The 16,893-nt window shown below is 30.6% G+C and overlaps 1 pseudogene; it reads right to left on the minus strand.

Moving 5' to 3' along the window:
* Nucleotides 1-9,196: 9,196 nt before the first annotated feature.
* On the minus strand, nucleotides 9,197-10,121 carry LOC149566532 (peroxiredoxin-2 pseudogene; annotated as a pseudogene).
* Nucleotides 10,122-16,893: the final 6,772 nt, after the last annotated feature.

Genomic DNA, 16,893 nt, shown 5'->3' on the forward strand with positions numbered 1-16,893 from the left:
ATAGTCCTATTAAGGAAAAATAAACTATTTTCCTTACTAAAGGAATTACAAAAAGTGACATGTCCTCATACATGGAGAAGATGAAAAAAAATAAGGGATGTCTTGGATTATCCCATTTAATAAATACAACAAAGAAAATATTGAAAAATTTAACAAGATTCAAAAAGTGTTAGGTTTCTCTTAAGAAAGTGCTTCTTGTTAGGAGCTTTTAGACCCCTAACATTCCACGATGTGAGCTTCATGGCTTTCTAAAAAGGCTCTTCCTCTTCCCTACTTTTAAGATTTTTTTAACCTTAATTTGATTTTCAGCCAATCCATAGGTGTTCTTAATTCAGCAAGGCTTTTCCTAACCCTTCTTTTGCCTTTTTTTACCACATTTTTTTTTTCTACTCCCTCCAAATTAGTTAGTCTTGTTCCTATTGATGGTCTTATATTTGTCTTCTTCTTCTCCTCTCACTACTTTCATTTTGTATTCACTTCTTTGTTTGTCCATGTCTCTTTCTTTATTAAGGGTTCATTCTACTGCCTAATTTTGATATACTTTGGCTCCTTCCTTCTAGAGTTTGTATCTCATATTATTCCCAATGTTGGATATTACCATTCTATCTATGTTTAGGTTCCTTTGTGTTGTATAATCCCTATCAACTAATTATTTCTTTCACTTCTAATGAAATGGTGACTACTTTTTGTTCCACTATTTTTTCCTCTATTTGAAGAGGTAATTTTGATTCATCTTCAAAGATTCCTTTTTCCATTGTTAGAAGTTTGCATGAATTTATAATTTCTTTTCTTAATTTCCATAGATCTGCCTCTTTTATAGTTGGCTACTATTAAATCTTGTTTAGTTTCTACTTTCTTATCTACTTGAATGGTTGAGCTACATGAGTATATTTTTTGTACCTCATTATCCAAGTTTTCTCCCATTCTTTTCATGTTTTATTTAACTCTAGAGTATTACTCTATTTTCTATTAATACTACTTAAACCTTTTTTTGGCTCCTTCTCATAAGTTACTATTGTTAATTTCCTCTATTGTAGGTGTTCATTTTTCTCTTATTTTCATTTTATCTTGATCATAATCTAGATTATTCTTCAAGTTAGTGATTATGCATTAGTTTTTTGTCAAAATTTGTAGGCTTTGAGTGACGATCTATTTTTGTGTTTAGAGGAATTACATTCTCTCTTATCTTTTCCTTTTTCTTTGCATAGTTATTGCCATTCTTTCTAACTTGGTTTAGAATAAGATCTTCATATTCTCTATCCCAAAGGGTTAGTTGGTTACTTAGATTGGTATGAATTAATAAAAAATCATGAGACAATTTTCCAGGGTACACACACACACACACACACACACACACACATATAGAGAGAGATATAACAACAAACTAAAAACAATATTTAATCACCCACCTTAGCCATTCATCACCTAATTTCATGCATTCTAAGACATGGTGTTGACTTGAGCAAGAAGGGAAAAAGTACCAAGAAGGCTTTTTTCATATATCAACCCCTTACTCCTTAGGTAGTGGCTAAGGGGAAACTTATATGCACTCGTAGCCAATGTTAAACAGTAGAAATATTTTAAAATTCCATTGAGTAAAGGTGCATATAAGTTGCACCATAGACAATGCTTACTCCTTATTGGCCACAATATCCCATATATTCCACCTTGCCATTCACCAATGTACCTTATCAAAAATAATTCATGATATTGTTTAACAATGCAAAGGACATTTTAGAAATACACCCACCTAACCCACCTACCCAAGGCTCCACACAAGCATGCTAGTCATTCTAGATGGACGCTAGGTTGTAAAGGAGAGTGCACATAGGAGAGCAGTTTGGGGAACAAAAACCCCACCACATCTCCACATATTTCTCATGCCTATGTGTCCAAGGAAAGTGTTGCCAACTCATCTGGAGAATAGAGAATAAAGACATAAAAGGTGGAGGGCACAGGAGTAAGGGGTACGTGAGTGAAGGAAACAAAGAAACAACACTTAGGTTGGGAAAAGGGTTAGTCTTAGGCTAGTTCAAGATGTGTGGAATGGAATAGGTGTTAGAAAAATAATTAGTTCTTAGGATAGTTAATGATGTTGTTAGTTTGGGGTTTGAGTAGTTAGAAAAAAACATAGTTAGTAGGTAGTGTTAGTAGGAAATTAGGTTTTGGTGAGGGTAATTAGTAATTAGTGTTAGGAATAAGGTGTCTCAACCTTGGATAATTCCTATTCTTTTCTTTTTTGTAAATATTTTTTTTGCAAATAATTTAATTAAGTGTGAGTGTACATGTCTAGTTGGCATGTTGATGTGTCAGTCCACTTGCATGCTTCGACATCTTGAATTGTGTAAGGAGATCATGACTGAAATGGTTATGATAGATTCCTATGATGTGTAAGAGTTATCTTTGGAAGATTTGATGATGGGTAAAGATGGTAAGACACGTGATAATTGGTCATTGAGTATTGTACACTCGAGTCTCCATCTAGTGCATGGGGTTTGGGGCATCAACCCAAAAAAAAATTGGGTTCCTACATTTTTGGAGAATGGTATAAACTTATTATGGTTGTTCTTTGGAAATTTTCCTTAAAATGGAAATCACATTATATAAGCATTTTTAGGGTTGTAGATAGGAGAGTGAAAAAGTGTATTGTTGGTTGCTATTGAATAAGTATTTTGTGTCCTGAAAGAAATTGTACTGCAAGTATGTTGTAACCTTTGTGTTGAAGTTAATACACTGTGCAGGTTTTGGAGGGCTGGGGTTGTTTTACCAAAAGGTTTTTCCTCGCCAACATATCTTTGTGTTTATGTATTTTCTTTTCTATTTGTTTTCTATACTAATGGTTGACTTCAATATTATTTTTTACATAATATTGAATATGAAATGGTAAGGATTTAAAAAGAATTTGTAGAATAGTTTCCTTAAGGGATTAGTGTAGGAAGTTGTTTCTAAACCTGAGTTTCCTTTTAATTAGGGACTTGAGAGGTTATTAGTTTGGTTCAATTAAAATTTAGAAAGTGAGTTAGTAGAAAATAAATAAGAGAACTATTATTAGTATACTCTTAAATAAATATATTTGATTATCGATGTGTTGCATATATTAAATAATATGTATGTATAGTGCATATATTTATGTCAAGAGGCATAGACAACGGGAGAAGCAAATCCCAGTACAGGAATATTCCAAGGAATAATTCATGTAAGGAAAAAAGATTTGATGGGAGTGACAAAAAAAATTTAATTTTAAAAATTAATTTAAAATAACAAATTTCATTTGACATTCACAAAATAGTTTAAAATCAAATTAAGATGTGTAATGCCATTTGACACTCATAATTGTTAACAAATAGAAATAGAATAGAAATTTAGTAGGAGTTACAAACAAAATTTATTTTTAATAAAATTAATGCCATTTGGCAATCACAATTATTATCATATAGAAAAAGAAAATAAATTTAATGGGAGTTAAAAACTAAATTTGTTTGTAAAATCAATTTCAAAAAGAAAATGTCATTCGGCATTCACAAAAACTATAAAAACTATATTTAAATGTGTAATGCCATTTGGCAATCTAACTATTACAATATTTTTTTTAAAAATCAATAAAAAATAGAAAATGTCTTTTGGCATTCAAGAAAATTTCTAAAAGAAAAAAAGATAAATTGTCTAATAAAATTTTCAAATATAAAATAAATAAAAATCAATATTAAATATGCCAAGTGGCATTTTTCTTTTTCGGATTTGATTGTTCAAATTTTTTAGGATTTTTTTCCCTAGATTTTCTATTCTAGAAGCTAGAAAAATGTATATAGGTAGATTTAGAAAAAAAAAAAAAAAAAATTTAGATACATCTTATTTTTCTAAATTATAATTAGGATAGTTCTATATTTTCTTCATATTTTTCTATAAATAATGTCATTATACTTAGTTAGAAAAGAAAATATAATAATATAGAACAATTTAGTCTTTTAATGATAACTATTTCTTTCTTTTTATTATTAATCATAGTTAATGAGTTCTTTGAAAGTAACAAGAATACCATGAATGATAAATCCTAGAGAAGAATAATTAAAGATGAAATATACAAAGCAATCATCACATTTTTGGATTTAATATTAATCTATAATCTATTGTCTATATGTATTTTTAATTCTTTTTCAAATATAATTGTGTTGTACTTTTTGACTTAATATTTCAAATCACAACTTCTCTCTAATTTGAGAGTTGAACTCTAACAATAAATGTTTATGTTTTAAATCACAATATTACCTTAAATAAATTGAAATTTACCCAATAAAAATGAGACTTCTCACTAATACAAAATGATGTTGAAAAGTAAATTTAATTATAAATCCACTTGTAATCTTAATAAAATGTGTGTGTGTGTGTGTGTGTGTGTGTGTGTGAGAGAGAGAGAGAGAGAGAGAGAGAGAGAGAGAGAGAGAGAGAGAGAGAGATTATATTTTTAATAGAGAGTTAGGATAGAGGGAGAATTGGGTAGAGGAATAGAGAGAAAAACCCATATAATGTTTCTAACAGAACAAGAAGTAGAGGCAAATATGGGTGGAGAGAGAGATATCTAGAGAGAGACAAGAGACCCTATTGTGTTTTCAATAGAGAAATCTTAGTGATATGGTTAGAGAGCAATAAGATGGTGAAATAAGCGGGGGGGGGGGAGAGAGAGAGAGAGAGAGTAGGGAATGCGTAAAAGAGAGAGGGAGAGAAAGGGAGATAGACATTAGACAACATATCTAGAGAGAGATAATAGTGAAATAGAGGTAGGGAGTGTGAGAAGTTTATTAGAGGGAATAACTAGAGAGAGAGATTAAGGGGCATATCTAGGGAGAGATAACTCACCCTATTGTGTTTTCAATAGAGAAAAAGCTTAGAGACAAAACAATATGAAACATGAATCAAAACTAATATAACTAAATCTAAACACTATGATCATTTGTCTTTTATCTTGTGATGGATCATATAGTGTGATTTGAAACAAAACATTGATACAAATCAAAATTAACTAAATCTAGATATGTCAACTTTAGGTCTCTTTCATCTCACCAAATGAATCATAAGATACAATCTGAAACGTTGATGCAAACACAACTGAATCCAATCTGAAATGTTGATGCAAATCAAAACTAAGACAACTGAATCCATAAATATCAAACCTAGTTTTTTTCATCTCAATAATAGGCCACAAAATATTATCTAAAGTGTTGATACAAATCACAAAGAAATATGCATTTCTAATTACAAACAAAAACCTAGATCTAATGAAGATCTTACAAGATTACCCATTAAATATCGAAAGGTCTTGTGTAGCATTTAATAGAAGAGAACAACAAGAAATCCTGGTGACAAAGAATTGATCTGATTTAACGGATGTCTGATAGCATGTAGCTTAAACTATACCTATATTTCATTTTTAATAAATCCATGAGAACTAAGAACTCGCGGTTAGAAATGATTAATCAATCTACTAATGGTATGATTATTTTTGGTCTAACTATATATAAATTTATTTTCAATTAATTTTTCTAATCATATGTTTTGAAGTTAACATTTTTCAATTAGAAATCAATTCCCAATAGACTTTAAGTACTAATATCTTAAACCTAAAGTTTCAGAGCTAAAAATTCCCAATTGTAGATTGTGTTACGAATGTATGTAAACTAGATAAAAAGTAGTGTATCATCTATCTGCGACCCAATATATTAAGATCTAGAAACCTACATTTACTGAGTAAACAAATCAGTTGATGACTAAGGATCGGTCTTGAGAACGTTAAAAAAATTAGTTTCATGTGATTACATGATATATACACCAATAGAAAATAGATTATGAATCGTAATGTCCAAAAACAGGGTATAGGGTGAAGGTTAGAGAGGATTAATTGCTCTAATCGTTACTATCGATTTGCTAATGGAACTTGTTTTTACTAATTGCCTTATTTTACAATTTGTGAGCATATCTGAAACATACGATTCTTCACTAAACATTTCTAAGTCTAAGAGATGTCAATGATTGACATTGTGATAGAACAATAATGGAAATGGAATATAACTAGCACTTGTACTAGAAGGAGGTGCAAGGGGTACACTGATAGGTATTTGATTTGAAAGTATAATTAAAGGTTTGCATAATAAAAGTAGGTTTACAAAAGTGTAGGTCTACAAACATGTATCGTTGTAGAAAGTAGTCCATTAAATACTAGCATCAAATAGTGTTTGTGGCTTTTGTAGGCCCTTAAAAACCATAGCATGAAATGCATGAAAAGACAAAAATATATATTATTGCTACTTAAAAATCTTTTCTATTTCTTTAGAAGGTGAAATGTTATAATTCATAAGTGACAATTATCATGAATTGAAGAAAGAGAGTAATTTAACAACTAGTTCCTTAAAAGTGGGCGTGTAGCTTATTCTCTTGGTGCCAAAAAAGCATTTAAATAAATATAAAACATAAAATCAATAGGAACACAAGATGAATCTTAAAACCATACAATGCATACCACAATTGATCACATAAACTTGCAAAACATAAATTAAGACCATAAGCAATAGCTTTCAAGAATTAAAAGATAATATCATTTATTTTTATTAAAATGAATGCTAATAATTAAAAAGTAAAATCTTAGTGAACTATTGGCACCTAATGGCTTTGAAGTTTGTAGAATTTTCATCCACGTACACACTTATATTAAAAATATGTCAATGTATAAACTCCAAATCTAACCTATCATAGAATCTTTTAAAAAAAGGGAACCTTGAACTATCACTATTTCTCCTCACATTCTTGCTTGCTCAATGATATTTTTTATGACCTCTTTAATTGGTTCAATATAATTAACTATCCTAATTTCTCTCCAAATTCCATGATTTGTTTTCTTTTTGAAACCCCTGCTCATGACTTCAACTATTATAAAAATTAAGAAAGGGAATATGGGGTTAGCTTGTTGTATACCACTGGTTGCCTAGAAGAATCCACAAGATATTGCTTTCACCATCATTGAACATTTTATTGTTGAAATATAAAAACATATCATTTATAGATTACTAAAATATTTATAGGCATCTTTTGTCTTATTTTTACATGATTCCTATCTTATTTTTAGCATGATCCCTAATAGGATTTTCTTTGTGATATTGCTATCAAGATTTATTTAACTGTGTGAATTTGAGTCAAACTCATTGATCCAAGTTTCTCTCTACTTAAATATACAATCTCCAAGTACTTTAACAATACAAATTATCCTCTTCAAATGTCAACAAACCAACCAAGGAAGATTTCAATTCCAGAGTAGAAGGAGAGTCATAGTTTACATTTACATAGCTAATGCATAAGTCTCTTGAATAATTTTGAGGCTTTATTATAAGTGGACTTGAGTATTCATCAATAAATAGGGATAATATTATATTACAAAATAATAACAAAACTCTATCTTGCTTTTTATTGATTTGGTAATCCCTATAATTATCTATGACTCACTGCGGATAAAATTATAGACAGCAAGAAACCATCAATTAGAGAAGAAATTAAAGAAAATATTTCAAAAGATACATATCCAAATTATCACAACATTATAAAAGAAGACTTCTACACATTTATCACATCATAGTCGACATTTATTATAAATAATCATTATTTTTAAAAATATCAACATGTAAAAATAACTAATATTTAAAAAATTCTTTATATGGAAACCATATTAATAGAGTATACATATATTTCCCCTATCCATACTCTTATAGTAATTTTAAGAAAAATTTGATTAAAAATATGGAAAAATGAGCTAAATATTTCTTCTAAGATGATTATATATATTTAGATTAATGTAAAATTCTTCAATATAAATGAAAATATAAATTTTTTTTAAAATGTGAATGATATTCAAATAAATATTTTATAAAAATGTAAATGATATTTATAAAACTGGTTGATGATTGATGAATACAAAAACAAGAATTAAACACTAGCACTTGCACCTTTGATGGTGCAAGGGGTTATGCCAATAGTCTTATGTAGTTTGAGTATTTCTTGAGTATGTTTTCTATGTAATATGCTTGATTCAGTTGTGTCATTTTGATTTCTTCTTACACTCACAATACAAATAAAGATTTTGTATTTAACTCCCTACCCCAACCATTATATATATATACGATGTCAGAAATTTCGAAAAATCCGACAAAAGTCTCTTAGGGATTGATGTCGGGTACAGATTGTTTCATAAAACATGCATTGATGCTAGGGTACAGATTTTTGTGATTGCGTGCCATTTTTTCCTTTTCACACTTTCCAAGAATACTCTTATTGGAATTGGAATAGGAATCAAATCGGAATACGTATTCCAATTTAAACATAAATTTTTGAGTTCTGCATCAAATTCTAGGTGAACCAAACATGAAAAGGAATACATAAACTCATTTTCTATTCGAGAATAGATATTCCTATTCCCATTTTCATATTCCGTTAGCCATACAGACCTTTAAACAAATAGTTAGCCCACCCTTTCCCATTTCTCTCATGAATTTGCGTATGACATTTGTATTTTTTGACCATTTAAAACTGTAATAAACAAAATCCATTTTACAAAATCCATTTTACAAAATCCATTTTACAAAATCCATTTTATTCATGAAAAAAGAGATGTTTTGACAATCTCGTATTCGTTTTGAGCCAACCATACCACAATCACAAATTCACGAGGCGGGATATCATTCTATCAGGGAATCTGACAAATAGTTTATGGAAATTCTCAGCTCATATATTATGCGTGCATGGCAGATTCTCCCCTTTCCGGTAGGGCATTCCAAACATTAATATCTGATAAAACTCTATAGTGATCACTATCTACACAGCGTCTCATAATTTTCAAAGCCTTCGAAAATCTCTTTGCAGATTCCTTCCTTTGAGAATATCCATTCGACAAAGTTTATTGATAAATTATTGCAAACAGAAACTAAAATGATTAGAAAGGCATATAAAAATAGTAACGCGCACCCTTCACAAAAGCAATGATATGGAAAGGATTATCAACAAAAGTAAATGTACTCAATTCAAGTGTTCAAAAAGATTATTGTCAGAAAGTTTTACAAAATAAGTAACAATAAATGGCTTAAATTTATTTATAAAGCTCTGTATTATTAAAGAAACCTCAAAATAGCAAAAAGAAAAAAACTATTGTCCATGAGCATGATTAAAGCACTTTTAGAATTCCGTCAGCACTCTGCCCTTCATTAACATGTAAAATCTTGATTTCAAGATTATCAGAAACAAGAACGAATCTTTGAGATCTAATGCCATAGTTTTCTTCTAGCAGATGTGCTTGGTAACCCAATGCAGTGATATACTCCGCAGAAACATCTGCAACAAATCTGACATGCTTGTTGTTTGGAAATGTTTTAGCCCATTCTTTCATTACAAATGGGTCATGGACTGAAAAAAAAAAACAGCAAATTAGATGCAAGTGATGAAATGGTCCAATGTGATCTAGAAATAGGTTATCATAAAGCTAAGCAACTATATATACCACTAATGAGAAGTATTTCATCGATACCCTTCTCCTTCAAATCTTCGGCTTTCTCAACAAACCCAGTAACACATTCCAGGCTGCGTAAACCAAATTATTAAACGATAAATAGTAATAATAAGTATAATAAAACAATAACATCTCCCCCCTCCCAAAAAAAATGAAATGAAATCTATATAAAATTGTCGTAATTCTATATTAAAGAGAGCCCAGCAAATAAATTTATAGACTTAATCTAAACAATTATAAAATAATTCGACAATATCTCTTTACAAAAATCTTTGGCTCTAAGTTTAAGAGGAAAAGACAGTTTGAAAAGCAACCTTGTCGGATTGAAGGCGCCAGGTACACCGAAAAGGATAACCTTTTTGCCTGCAGCGAGAGAGTGAAGAGACACTTGCTGAAGGTTGTTCTCTTCATCAAAGTAGCACAAGATTCCATCTGGAATCTCATCCTCAATACCGATGGGAACCACTGTGGGCTTCGAACTCTTAACCTCTTTGATCCATATAACCGTATTAACTATGGGAATGGGAGCCATTGAATCATTTGATATCCTCATCTCATTATCAGCAGAAGCCAAGTGATCCATTACACGATTTGCTCTTTCAACTTCTTACTCTCAAATAAGCAAATACTATTCTATCTCTTAAGTCTTTCTAGCGATACTATTCTGGTCTAAACAGAGGCCTTATATAGAATTTTGAGGACCAAAAAAACTGTTCTAAAATGGTTGGGCACGCGTAGCATTGATTATTTCGACTGGCTAGTGTCAGAAATTAAGGAACTGGCATCCAGCCTGTTCTGTAAGTCCCGTTAAAACGTTTTCTTTATTTAGAATTTACCTTATCCTTGCAGGTTAAAGACCCAAAAATGAGTCAGAATAATTTGTTTGAAATCAGAGATGTTAAAATAAAGACAGAGTTGCATTTTAAAAAAAAAAACCAAATAATTTAATAAAGTAAAATATTCAATAAGAAGCTTTATGATAAAAACGATTGTAATAAAATTAGAAAGTCACATTTTCAATGTGAAAATCTACAATAGAAATTTGAGAAAAAAATATCTAATTTATATTTATGTTTTAGAATATTTTTTGAAAATCTAGAATAAAAACTTATCTTCATAATTTTAAAAAGGAAAAATCTATTTTTTTTAAAGGATAATAGTCTAATTAAATAAACATTTGTTAAAACTTAAATTCTACAATATTAATAAAAGCTTTTGAAATATTTGAATAAATTAAATTATTTAATAATTTATTTTAAAATTTTTAAAAAGTTTTTTATTTTTTAAAGATTTATAATTGAAATAATTGCTATGGAATTAGAAAGTCCTTATTTCTTCTAATTTATTCCAAATGAAAATCTACAATAAAAGCTTACCTTCAAATTTAGGAAAAGGAAATCTTGATTTTTTTAAAGCATTTGAAAAAAAAAACAACAAAAGAAATTTATTTTCATAATATAGAAAGAAAGAAAACTGAAAAAGTTCAAATATTCAAAGATTTATATTAGCAATATTTTTGAAAGCTTAACATAAATTCTATAATTACTAGATGAAATAATGTAGCACTTATTTAAAATTGAAAATACATGTTATATGACTTTTAGTACTAGTAGAGAAAATATAAAAAGTAAAGAAAAATATAAGTTGTACAATTTGGTGAGACAGATAAATAGAAATTTATAAATCAATAAAAGAAAGTAATATACTTGTATGTCAAGGAAATAAAGTAGAATTAAATTTTATGTGGATAGGGTTTTAAATCAAAATCCATTTTTTTCCCTATGTAGGAGATATGTTGTAATCAACATATTAGTTCTCCCTTTGATTCATTATGTACATCCTAAACATAATTATATCGTTGACCCTAATTGTGATGCTAGCTTTAATTCTAATTCTAACCTTGTTGGTAAATAGATTTGTCACTATCAAAATGGCCCAATGGAGTGTACATGGAAAACCATTCACAACAGTTGGATAGGCCCTTGGTATGCAAAGATTTGTCATTATAAAAATGGCCCAACGAAGTGTACATGAAAAACCATTCACAATAGTTGGATAGGCCCTTGGTATGTAGCCTTCCTCTACGTTTAGAGGGGTAGCTGCCTCATATTATGTAATTTTGAATTTTTTTGGATAAAGATGAAATCAAGCTTTAAACGATGAGAAAGCTCATGATGACGAATGCACCACACAACTTCATGGTTTTCTTGAATTAACATAAACTAATGATAACAATAATCAAGATCTACACTTGAAGGCTACTATTAGCACAATACTGATTCAATAATTCATGAACATTTACACCATACCATGAAAACACCCATTAGAAAGAATCAACATTTCAACTTTCAGATATGTAGCAGGAGAACTCAAAATGTGTTTCCTTTCTATTCCTTTGCACCAAGAACATAAAAGAAATTTCTAATCACAAGAACAAGATCTATACATAATTTCCAAAAATTGCCTTATTATCAAAATATAAGTGTTCTGATGTCTCCAAGTCCAAAAAAATTCCTTATTACATTGAGGTTCATAAATTTATAGCTATTCTAGAATAACTAACCTTTTGGGTTCGTAACCACTCAAAAAACTAGAGTTTGAAACTTGGCACACATCTAAAAATTGACTCTAACTCTAACTGATATCAATAAAAACTCTAGAGCCTAACTCTAGTTACAATAAGTGACATGTTCACTTTTACATAATAAGTAACATATGACTACACATTTTGACCAGAAATAGAAGAGTTGATTTATGCTCAGTGGCACACTTAGCATAAATTGTAAATTCTCCAACAACAAACCTCTTTAAGAATGCACTCTTAAATTGTATCACTAATATTATCCCTTTCAATAGAAAATTACATAAACCTTTCATGAGGATCCTTTGATCCACTTGAGCAACTTTATGACAATCTCCAATATAATTCCCCATTGCTGCCCAAATAGATAAGTTAATATGTAGCCACTTCAAGAATAGGTACCGTGCCAATGTCATTAGTAATTTCCTCAAGGATTGACAACTTGTTTAATGAATTTCTTCACAACTATACTTCCAACCATGTACCAACCCAATAAGCTATATGTCTTTTCGAGGTTCTCACTTTACAAACTTACAAAAGAGTACTAGATAAGTTGATGAATCAACTTTCCATGCACCTTGTCATTACCATGCTACTGAGTTCATATTCCCATTCTATTGGGCAGTTGAACGAGCTCATTTCTGTATGAAGGGAGCTTGGGTTTTACCATCTCTTGCATACAAATGGATCCAAGAATTACAAGATTATATGGAACTTCTATGTGTAGATCACACACTTCCCATATTAAGATATTGTGAGCTCGAGAGGTCGATAGATTAGATCTTATTCTTTCTATATCTATAGCCTCCTTTTCTTGACACATTCATACTCTTCAAGTGATGTAATCATTCCATCAAGCTCAACTTTACAATGATGCCCATTTCATTTTAAGTAAATATTGTCTAAATATCTTTAATTTGGCAGACTTTGTTGGATGCTTGATGAGTGCTCATTCAAACTCTGCCATGCTCATTTTGTCAAAGATGTAACGAAAAATCTAGCCGAGCCCATTCATTATAGATTCATAGAATGAATATGACTTTTTTTTTAAATAGTTGGGTTCATATAAAGATTACACATTCTATATGCATGTCTATGATGTTGTCACATGATCTCCATCTTCAATTTGCAACAATGGTGTTGATATTTGATCAACAGATTCATATGTGGAAATGAAAACTTAGTTTGCGAGCCATTTTAAAATGTTTGACTTCATTTTACTATTGACTTTAGGTTCCAAAAAATCCATTTGGATGATATTAAACTCTTCTCATCACCATCCAATGCAATTCATTCATGAAACAAATATTGCATTTTGTTTACCAATCTCTATGAATCACAATAACCTTCATGGGAGAGTTAGGAAAACACTATTTCATCATAATTGGCTACTTACATATGATTGACTCTTTAATGCTTGAGATGAAACATTTTTGCATACAATTTATGTGTGCATTCGAAGACATGGAGTCAAATAGTTTGGGGTATCGTGTGTATATTTTTCATTAAGAAATGAGATTCAATTCCATCTCAACATTGCCATATATTCTGCACATGAATGTTAAAATTGGTGCATTTACATACATTGCATCATGTAATTACCGCATGTAAGCATCCTAAGATTTCACTGGCAGTATTTTGTCAAATAGTTTGCTGCATACTTGTTTATGTTTTCACATTGAGCCTTTTTGGGATTCATCTTTACACCTACTGCCTAAATTGTTTGAAATCATTATGTCAAATAGTCATTTGCCTTGTCTATTATCTCTATACTACAGCTTCTAAAATATCTCATTGCATTTTATTTTTTCAATATATAGTTACTCTCCACAAATCAAGGATTATATGTAAACCAACCCTTCCTAGCTTTGGTTTGGTTGAATGATTATCCCTGTGTCTTCCATAATTGATGCTCATGAGATGGCCAACACTTTGAAACATTTGGTCAAATAATTGGAACACTCTCTATGCTCCCCAATTTATGCAATTTCAGAAGACTTCTAGCAATGTTTTGAATACTTTTTCTTTCCTATCAAACCACTACATGAGATTCCAAGCATTGGTAGAAATACACATTGATAATGAATGGAAGTCACGCCACCTTCAAACTCACCATGACTAACTTGTGAATTTTTTAAAGTTTGATTTTGGGTTAGGATTAGGTAAAAAAGTTAGAGTACATAGTGAGAGAGTATTTTAGTACATGGAGAGAGAAGGATTAAGTGAGAGAAGGAAACCAAAACACAACTTCTCTCTAAAAGTTAAAATATGAGGAGAGAGAAAATATTTGAATAATGTAAAATAATCTCTCTCTCTATCTTTCTATAGTTAATTTAATTAACTCTCTCTCACAAAAATATCTAGGTAACACCTAGCTGTATCTGGGGACAAGAACTGTGCAAGACGCTTAATGAACCCAAAGCTAAAAAAGAGCAGTGCTTTATCACAAGGGTTGTAGAGCCACCCAAAAAGGAGATAAAATATGAAATGGGACTAGGCACACCAAAAATGTGAACACAACAAAACAAAAGGGAGGGAAAGGCACAAAAAAAACTCCTAACATATGTACATGGTAGGAAACCCCTACCTCTAATAGCTCTAGCTCCAAATGATTTATGCAAATTTGTTGATTGGCTGGGAAAAATATATGCAATGGTGACTTAATAAGCAACAAATCCCCCTTACTCATGAACTTAAATGTAGGTCTTCTCCTTGGATTCCAAATTTTTGAGTCCTAACATGCTCCATTGATTTGGACAAGGTAATGCATCCAAATAACCATGTTTCATCAAAAATCTCTGACTTTGGATTATATTCTACATCTTGATGTATGTCATGAATGACTCCTTCTTGAAAGAATTGTAGAATTAGATTTTTGAGTTTTTGAATGTAGTTTGATCCTCTCCTCTACTTGGCAAGCCCTTTACTTGAATTTGTAGTGATTGGTCATCATGAAGTCCTGAACTCATTTCTGACACTAGGCACTCTTTCTTTTCCATAATCATGATCATATTTAAATCTTCTATAAAATTATTCCACTTAGATTCTCATCTTGTTAGGTCGAATCTTCCCATGATCCATTTCTTCTTCCTTATCTTCAAAAAGATCATCTTAAATTCTTAGGTACTATGGAGTTACATTGATACCATCGTCAACATGCTTGGTCATAACTTCAAGTTCCCTTGTATCAAAATTCTTGTTCTCAAGTTCTTTTGGTGATTAAGACTCGAAGATATCAAACCTTGTAAGGGATTTCCTTCATATAATTTGTGATCAGGAGCCACCTGTGGAGTTATAGCCATTGAACCTTGTCCATGAATACCAACTTGAGAATCATCAATAAAAATGCCTTCCTCTAAGAATAAAGGATTAAAGTAAAAATTTTCTCCATAGATGAAATTACTCTCCAAAAATTTTGAGCACAAGCTTGGGATAAAAAATTCATAATAGTTCCTTTCATCTTATTCTTCCATGTGAGCCTTTGCTCACTCATTACATCTTCTATCATGGTTATTCTTCTCATAGAAGACCTTTTACATAAGATTTCCTATTTGATGAGAATGCTCAAAAAGAGGAATCCTTTGACCTTTGAATGATCCATAGGATTTTAATTGCATTTCTATTGGACCAAAGGAACTTGTCTTCATATGCATATAGCTTTCATTTTCAATATGTTCAATGATATCTATGTCCTTTTGAATCATTGTTTCTTCTCCAAAACATCTTTCATGAAATGTGAAAGTTGGCATGCATGATAAAAAATTAAGGCTATATGGTTCATCTTCTTCTCCTAGAATCTGATTTTTATCTTTTTCATCAACTAATCTTTTAATCACAAAATTATCGATGTCATCAAAAGTAAAGGTCCTCATTCCCATAGGGAAAGCAAATATTTGTAGAAGTCCGTTGGTGCTTTTATCTCTATCAATGTTAGTGGTTTCAAATTGTGTCATAACATCTGAAGTATTGATGTCACCAATAGATTCATCACCTTGAATGATCATGGAAGGATGAACAAGAAGATCTTCTCCACATAAGAAGTCATTATCTGAAGCATTGAGGCACCAAGTAGGAATAAAAGTGGTATAAAATTCACCTTGATTGACATCTCCCAATCTTCAATTGTATGTTGTGTAGTTCCTTGGGATTTTGATATTTCTTTTTCTTTTCCATTAGGATTGAGATGATTGAATACTTTCTTCTTGGTTTGAAAATTTTCACAATGATGCCTTGATACATTACTAGACCCTCCTTCTATAGGCACCATTTCTCGATGATCTCCTTGATTAGACATGTGATCTTTCTCTTCTTTCATGCATGAAGATTTAGATGAGAAATTTGGATCCAATGACATTCTCTTATCAGGAAAATAATTCTTGCAGGGGTCTTCTTTCTCAAGTTCTTGTAGTGTTTGAAGTAAAAAAAGATGTACTTTGTCAAGATCCAAGTGTGCATTTCCATAAAAGATTTTTAAAAATTCAACCTGATTGGGGTTAGTGGAAGTATGATTTTGATGAGCAATAGGGTTAGGCATTGGACTACTTTTCCAACCACCATTATCCATGCTTGATTTACATGAACCATTTTTCTAATCAAAGTCTTCCTTATAATTACAGGTGGAATTTTTTTTTCAGAAAATGATTTTGGTCTATGAGAGAAAATTTGATTATCCTTACCATCTTCTTCATCTATCTTTTGCAAGGTTTGGAGCAAAGATGGATGGATCTTTTCTGGATCTAGTTTCTATCCACCATAGAAACTCTTTAAGAAGCAA

This window comes from Cupressus sempervirens, chromosome 3 (assembly GCF_028749045.1).
Source record: "Cupressus sempervirens isolate cs-2001-9-10 chromosome 3, ASM2874904v1, whole genome shotgun sequence".
Lineage (NCBI taxonomy): Eukaryota > Viridiplantae > Streptophyta > Pinopsida > Cupressales > Cupressaceae > Cupressus > Cupressus sempervirens.